The following is an 8,710-nucleotide window of genomic DNA, read 5'->3' as shown; positions in this document are numbered from 1 at the left end:
TTATTATTTCTTTAAGACATTATGCTAGAATTCAGAGTTTTGGGGAGCCAGGAGTTGCTTTGCTAAGTACTAGTATAGATACACTGGAGTAAGTGTGTGAAAGCCCAGCTCCAGTTAGGCATTCATTACAGAGATTTCATAAAGATTTGTGCGTTTGGTTTGATTAGGAGGGGAAAGGCCCAGGAGAAGCATATGTGAGGGAAGTTTCTGCGGGTCAGGCCTAGAACTGGCCTACATTATTTTCTTTCACGTTCCATTGGCTAGAAGTCTGTGACAAAGCTAAGTGTAACTAACCTGGTTGTGTGCCTGGCTGTTGATCTTTTGTGCTGTAGGTCTGCTGAGACAGTGCCCCTTCTAGCCAGCTGCTTAGAACTTGACCTCAGAGTCCTTTGTTTCTCTCTATTTCCTTTTCTTGTTTGGTTTGGTTTTGGTTCCAGATCTCTGGAACTCAGAAATCTGCAGTGGTGCATGCCTTTAATCCCAGCACTCAGGGAGGCAGAGGCAGGCAGATTGATGTGAGTTCAAGGCCAGTCTGGTGTACAAATCGAGTCCAGGACAGCTAAGGCTACACAGAGAAACACTGTCTTGAAAAACCTAAATAAATAAATAAGTAAATCAATCAAAATTTGAAAGAATTAGGCATTTCTTGAATGACAGAGCCAGTCATTACGAACACAGAACTTTAGTGACGCTGCTAGCCTTACTCCTGAGTCTTTGCTATCTCTGTACCTTCAGTCTGTTTATTTTATTACTTTTTTTGTTTTTTTGAGACAGCGTTTCTCTGTGTAGCCTTGGCTGTCTTGGACTCAATTTGTAGACCAGGCTGGCCTCAAACTCAAGAGATACACTGCCTCTGCCTCTCAGAGTGCTGGGATTACAGGCCTGTGCCACCTTGCCTGGCTCTCTCTGTTTCTTATTTATTTATTTAGGTTATTTGATTATTATTTTTTTTTTTCGAGACAGGGTTTCTCTGTGTAGCCTTGGCCATCCTGGACTCACTTTGTAGACCAGGCTGGCCTCGAACTCACAGCAATCCGCCTGCCTCTGCCTCCCGAGTGCTGGGATTAAAGGCGTGCACCACCACATGTGGCTTAAAAAGTTTTTTAAAAAGATTTATTTATTTACTTTGTATACAGTGTTTTGCTTACATGTATACCTGCATGCCAGAAGAGGGCACCAGGTCTCATTATAGATGGTTGTGAGCCACTATTTGGTTTCTGGGAATAGAACTCGGGACCTTTGGAAGAGCAACCAATGCTCTTAACTTCTGAGCTATTAAATTCTCCAGCCCCATCCCTTACTATTTGAAAGATACTATTAGAAAGTGTTTTAAGAGTAGGTTTTGTGGGGCATGGTAGCACACATCTTTCATTTTTGCACTCTGGAAGTCCAAGCAGAGGCAGGCAGATGGATCTCTGTGAGTTTGAGGCTAGCCTGGGGTACATAGTAAATTTCTGGACAGCCAGAGCTGTAGAAAGACTGGTATAGGCTTTGCCTAGGCTCAGTCCCCAGTAGCTAATGGGGAGAGTGGGTGAGAAGCTTGGGGGTGGCTAGTCTTTAGCATGAAATTTAAGTTTTAATCTTTGCTGTGCATTTGATTAAGTACCCCCACCTCACCCCCTTCTAGGCTAGAAAACAGGACTTTGTGGTTTCTTGGCAAGTATTCTGTTGACCTATATTCCCAGCCCCTTTTTATTTTTCCATTTTTCATACAGGGCATCACAAGGTTGGTACTGTACTCCAGGCAGGTGTTTAACTGTGGTGGACCTCCTACACCCTGGAGTGACAGAGGTGTGCCATCGTGTTCAGCTTCACTTCAGTCTTCAACCTTCACTTCGCTTCATTATGAACTGGGGATAGTAGGTGTAACACCCAGGTGTGACAGTGCACACCTGCAATCCATGAACTTGAGCGGTGAGGTAGGAGGATCACAAAAGAGGCAGCCTGTTGTGATGCTATCTCAGATTAGATAAATAAATAATCAAAGAAAGAAAAAGAAAAAGTAAAAACAAAACTCATATTGTGAATATACTTACTTTATAGGACTTCCCAAAAGGTTGAACAAAGTACAATGCGTGAAAGACATTTAGAGCAGCACTCAGTACATGGCACGTCATTAGTACACGCAAAAGAACCAGTAAGTAGTCTAAGTGGGAAAAAAGATAAGGTGCAGGGAAGATCTGAGATTTGCCTCTAGTTTACCACCACTGACACAGACACAGACACGCACCAAGCAAAAGTAAGCCAGGGTAAATTCTGTACAGTTTCCCTTAAAGCTGACTCCCGTTATCTGTAGTACTGCTGATGGTTCTGGATGGGGCCTTCATTTCCTACTGTGTTAATACTTTTTTTTTTGTTTGTTTTTGTGTTTTCAAGACAGGATCTCAATGTGTTAGCCTTGGCTGTCCTGGACCCACTTTGTAGACCAGGCTGGCCTTGAACTCATAGTGACCCGCCTGCTTCTGCCTCTCTGAGTGCTGGGATTAAAGGCGTGTACCACCCACCACTGTCTGGCTGTGTTAATACATTTTTGAGAGCATATGCTACTCATATTTAATGGATTTCTTCAGGACATTTCCATATACACAGATAAGCCATGTTTAGCCTCCCCCATTGTCCTCTCTTGTCCCACTCCCATAGACTCCCTCCTTAGAATCAAGTAGTCTCGCCTCTGATTTCAAGTCGGTGGGAAGCCTGTGAATTTAGTTAGGATTATTTACAGGAGCACAAGGGCCTGTTTATGTTGGCTATACCACTGAAAACATCCCACCCTCACCCATGTTTATGCTTCCTGACTGCTGTCAGTCTTTTTTATCTTGGTTCTGATTTCTCTTTCTCCTTGGAGCCTTAGTCCTGTATTATTGAGACCTGAAGTTGTTAGCGCACATTAACAGCAGTCTGTTTTCAAGTAAGGAAGAAGAAAAATAACAGTGGAAGCTAATTGTTTTGTTTCCTCCCAGCTGTGATGCTTCTAACCTTAACATAGCACTGAATTATCTTTTGGAGTTATTCTAAACTTTCTTTTTAAGATTACAAAGTATTTTGAGTCTTAATTGAGAGCTAAGAAAGGAATTGAGACTTAACACAGTCCTCTGAGCCATTCTCAAATAATGCCATTTATGAATCATTGGGCTATTTTTGTCTTATGATTAATGTGTAGGTTTGTATTTTACATAAAACTATCATGTCATAAAGTACTTAGTGCATTCTGGATTATCCAGTCCTTTTTGTAAAATAAAAGCAGCATTTGAATACTTGTTGAGTTTCTTGAAGTAGCTAGATTGCACATTAGTATTTATTGATTGCTCTCAGCAGACAGAGAACTCTAATATTGAAATCCGGACCAATTCTTTACCTTCCTCAATTCTGCCTCCCTGGAATGTGCTGGCTACTTTGTGTCAGTTTGACACAGCTAGAGTTATAGAGAGGAGGGAACCTCAGCTGAGAAAATGCATCCGTAAGGTTGGGCTGAAGGCAAGTCTGTAAGGCATTTTCTTAATTGATGTAGGTGGGGGGTACAGCTCATTGTGGGGCTTCCCCTGGGGGGGGGGGGTGGGCCTGGGCTATATAAGAAAGCAGGCTGAGCAAACCGTGGGGAGCAAGCCAGCAAGCAGCACCCCTCCATGGCCTCTGCATGAGCTTTGTCAGCCACGTTCCTGCCCTGTTTGAGTTCCTGTCCCAACTTCCTTTCCTGATGAACAGTGTTGTGGAGTGTGAGCCAAATCAACCCTTTCCTCCCCAAGCTGCTGTGGCTGTGGTGTTTCCTCACAGCAGTAGTAGCCCTAACTAAGACATGGAGTTTTATGAGAATGAAGGAGGCTGGCATGAACTTATATTCTCAAAGCTGTGATTATGGATGGCTTATAAATATTGTTGCTTTTTAATTTATTTCTTGTGTAGGAACCTGCTTTCAAACAACAACAAATGGTGGAAGGGGAGTTAGATTGCTTCTGAGGCTTTAGGGTGGCTTTGTGAGTCTCCTGTTTAGTCTGCCATTGTTTTACATATATGTGAGTAATTCTTCATCTCCTTGTCTTCCTCTACTGAAGACATTTGTGTTTGTATTTGTCACGGGAAGTAGCTTAGCTACAGATTGATAGAATAATTGATATGAGAAGATGGGAAGCCAGATATAATGACACATACCTGTAATCCCTGTGCTTAGGAGTCAGGGGCAGGAAGGTGGCTGTGGCTCAATGCTTGCTGGAGACACAGAGTGAATTCCAGACCAGCCAGGGCTGCAGAGTGAGACCCTGTCTCATAAACGAAAAAGGATTGGAAAATGTTTCCTGTTCTTATAAAGTTTATACTGTTTGTAGGCAGAAGCAATTTAAAATGTGTAAAATACAGGTAATTAACACTTTGTTTTACTTTGCATACAATTATTGCTGCATGAATATCACAGTGTTGATATTCAGAGGAAGTTGAAATTCACTTTGTGCTGGATTAATAAGGATTTTATGTAGCCCATAGAGTTTGAAGGGTAGGAGACCTAAAAGGATATGGGATTCTTAAAGAGAGTAGCAATCCTTTTTGTAATTCTGTTTTTGGAAAAATATTTTATTGACTAGCACATTTTACCCAGTGGAATGCTGATGGCAAGAAAGTACAGTCACTTGTAAATTTACACTTTCACTTAATACCTGTAGTTCATAGAAAAACAACAAAGGAGTATATCATGATATTTAAGGCTAGCCTGGTCTACATAGTGAGTTCTAGGTTGACCAGGGCTACATGCTGAGACTCAGCTCAAACTCACAGAGATCCTCCTGTGGTACATTTTATTGGTTGATGTGGAAAGACCCAGGTCATTGGATTAGAGGGCATTGGATCCCCTGGAACTAGAGTTACAGCTGATTTTGAGCAACCATGTGGGTACTGGGAATTGAATTGAACCTAGGTCCTCTGGAAGAGTAGCTAGTGCTCTAAACTGCTGAACTTTCAAAAAATCTTATTGTGTATGAGCATGTATGCCCACATGTATTAAAGTGCATTATTTGTATACAGTGCCTACGGGGCCAGAAGAGGGCCTTGGATGCCCTAGAACTGGAGTTCCTGACAGTTGTAAGCCACTCTGTGGGTGCTGGGAATTGAACCCAGGTCTTCTATAAGAAAAAGAAGTGCTCTTAACCACTTAGCCATCTCTCCAGCTCCTATACTTTGTCATGGTATTGTGTTCCCAATCCTTTAGCCTGAATCTCTTAAATAATACATTTTCTGGTTTATAAGTATAGGAATTAAAAAATTGACTGTTATGTTTTTGCTCGAGGCTACTTCTAATAATGTATTTAGTCAACAGTTTTAGGTGTTAGGTAAAAAATACTTATTCTTTGTAATCAGTTGAATAAAACATTTTTCCTTTCTTTTTTTTTTTAATATTTATTATTATGCATACAATGCTCTGCCTGCATGTACACCTGTAGGCCAGAAGAGGACATCAGATTACATTACAAGTGGTTGTGAACCACCATGTGGTTGCTGGGAATTGAACTCAGTATCTTTGGAAGAGCAGGCGATACTCTTAACCACTGAGCCATCTCTCCAACCCCCATTTTTCCTTTCTTGTACAGTTTATTTTTTATTGTGGGGAGGGCCTTGTGTGTAGTTGCACATGTGTGGAGGTCCTGGGACAACACTGTGGAGCTTCTTTCCCACCCTTACATGGGTTCCTGTGATGGAACTTAGGTTGCTAGGTTGATGTAGCTTGGGCCTTTAATTTCTGAGCCATCTTACTGCTCCCTACCCTGACTTTAGCCTTTGAGATGGGGACTCAGTTAGCCTAGGTTGCCTTTGAAGTTACTGTGTCATTGACATTGCCCTTAAACTTTTTTTATTCTTTTCATTGAAAATACATCTTTGGGCTGGAGAGATGGCTCAGGTTAAGAGAACTGACTGTTCTTCCAAAGGTCATGAGTTCAATTCCCAGCAACCACATGTTGGCTCACAACCATCTATAACGAGATCTGTATACATAATAAATAAGTAAATATTTAAAAAAGAAAAAGAAAATACATCTTGTTTTTTGTTACACAATAGTTCCTGATTACAGTTCACCCCTCCCCCACCATTTACTCCTCCCAGTTCCTGCCAACCTCCCCTCCATCCATATCCACTCTCTTTCTGTCTCATTAGAACACTAACAGGTTCCTAAGGGATAGTAATAAAATATAATATAAAACAAAGTCTAATATGTTTTAATTGGACAAAACAAAGAGACCAGCTGGGCGGTGGCACAACCTTTAATCCCAGCACTTGGGGGGCAGAGGCAGGCAGGTCTCTTTGAGTTGGAAGCCAGCATGGTCTACAAAGCAAGTCCAGGACAGCCAGGGCTACACAGAGAAACCATGTCTCAAAAAACAAAAAACAGAACAAACAAACAAAAAACAGACCCACTCATTTACACACTCAGGATCCCATAAAAATACTAAACTGGATGCCATAATGTATATGCAGAGGACCTGGTCCTTGGTGCTGCCTCAGCTTTTTGTTTTGTTTTGTTGTTTTTGTTTGAGTCAGGGTTTCTCTGTTAGCCTTGGCTGTCCTGGACTTGCTTTGTAGACCAACCCCTTACGTGTCCTCGATGGTGCTCCATAATTCTACTCCTCTTCAGAATTTTAATGTAGGCATTTAGTGTCATGAACTTGTCTCTTAGAACTACTTTCACAGAGTTCCATAAGTTTGGGCATGTTGTGAATTCATTTTTATTCAATTCTAGAAAGTTTCATTTCTTTATTTCTGTCTAGACTCATTTTTCATTCAGTAGAGATTTGTTAGATTTCCATAAGTTTGTAAACTTTCTGTTGTTGTTGATCCAGCTTTAATCCATGGTGGTCAGATAGGATACAAGGAGTTATTTCAATTTTCTTATATCTTTTGAGACTTGCTTTGTAGCCAAGTATGTGGTCAGTTGTGGAGAAGGTTCTATGAGATGCTAAGAATAAGGTATATTTGGGTGAAATGTTCTGTAGATATCTGTTAGGTCCATTTGGTTTATGATGTCAGTTAGCTCCAGCATTTCTCTGTTTAGTTTTTGTCTGGATGATTTGTTTATTGCCAAGAGTGGAATATTGAAACCTCCCACTATTACTGTGTGAGGGCCAGTGTGAGATTTAATATGTAGGAGTGTTTCTTTTTACAGACTTGAGTGTCCTTGTGTTTGGTGCATAGATATTAAGAAATGCAATGTCGTCCATGTGGTAGCACACTCCTTTAATCCCAGCGTTCAGGAGGCTGAGGCAGGCAGATCGTTGTAAGTTCAAGGCTAGTCTGGTCTATAGAGTTCCAGGACATCCAGGGTTATTATACAAACAAACTCTCTCTTAGAAAAAACAAAATCAAAAAAAGACAAAAGGAAATGCCGTGTCCTCTTGGTGGAATTTTTTTCTTTGAGTATATAGTGTCCTTCCCTATCTCTTCTGATTAGTTTTGATATGAAGTCTATTTCGTCAGATATTAAAATGACTAAGCTTGCTTAGGTCCATTTGCTTGTAACATATTGGTCATCCTTTTTACTCTGAGATGATGTCTCTCCTTGATGTTAAGGTGTGTTTCTTGGATGCAGCAGAAGGATGGTTTCTGTTTTCATAACCATTCTGTTAGTTTGTGTCTTTTTTATTGGGGAATTGAGACCATTGATGTTGAGAAATATCAATGGTGAGATAATGATGATTACTGTTATTTTGTTGCTGTGGGGTGTGTACGTTTCTCCTCTTATGACTTGCTGATCTGGGATTATTTATTCCTTGTGTTTTCTTGGACGTGGTTAACCTGTTTAGGATGGAGTCCTCTAGCACCTTCTGTAAGGCTCAATTTGTAGGTAGATATTACTTAAATTTGGTTTTATTATGGAATGCCTTATTTTCTCCATCTATTGTGATTGACAGTTTTGTTGAGTATAGTAGTCTAGGCTGGCATCTCTTAGAGTTTGTAGAACATTTCTGACTCTTTTTCTTTTAGTTATATTTTATGTGCATTGGTGTGATGGTCTCAGATCCTCCCTTGTAACTAGAGGTACAGACAGTTATGAGCTGCTATGTGGGTGCTGGGAATCAAACCCGGGTTCTTTTTTTTTTTTTTTTTTTTTTTTTTTTTTGGTGTTTCGAGACAAGGTCTCTCTGTGTAGCCTTGGCTGTCCTGGACTCACTTTGTAGACCAGGCTGGCCTCGAACTCACAGCGATCTGCCCGCTTCTGCCTCCCAAGTGCTGGGATTAAAGGCGTGCGCCACCACGCCCGGTCGAACCTGGGTTCTTTAGAAGAGCAGACAATGCTCTTAACCACTGAGCCATCTCTCCAGCCTGCCTTTCTGACTCATTTTTATTTTTTATTTTTTTTAACATTTATTTATTTATTACTTATACAATATTTGGCCTGCATGTGAGCCAACAGGCCAGAAGAGGGCATCAGATGTCATTATAGATTTTTGTGAGCTACTATGTGGTTGCTGAGAATTGAACTCAGGACCTTTAGAAGTACAGCTAGTGCTCTTAATCTCTGAGACATCTTTCCAGCCCCACTCTTTGACTCTTAAAGTCTCCATTGAGAAGTTAGAAATTGCTCTACAAGGTCTGCCTTTATATGATACTTGGTCTTTTCCCCTTGCATCTTTTAATAGGCTTTGTTGTTGTTTTGTACATTCAGTGCTTTGATTATTGTGTATTAAGGGGACTTTCTTCTTTGGTCCAGTCTATTTGGTGTCCTGTATGCTTCATG

The sequence above is a fragment of the Acomys russatus genome, chromosome 1 (genome assembly GCF_903995435.1).
Source record: "Acomys russatus chromosome 1, mAcoRus1.1, whole genome shotgun sequence".
NCBI classification, from domain to species: domain Eukaryota; kingdom Metazoa; phylum Chordata; class Mammalia; order Rodentia; family Muridae; genus Acomys; species Acomys russatus.
Note: the sequence above shows the minus strand (reverse complement) of the source record.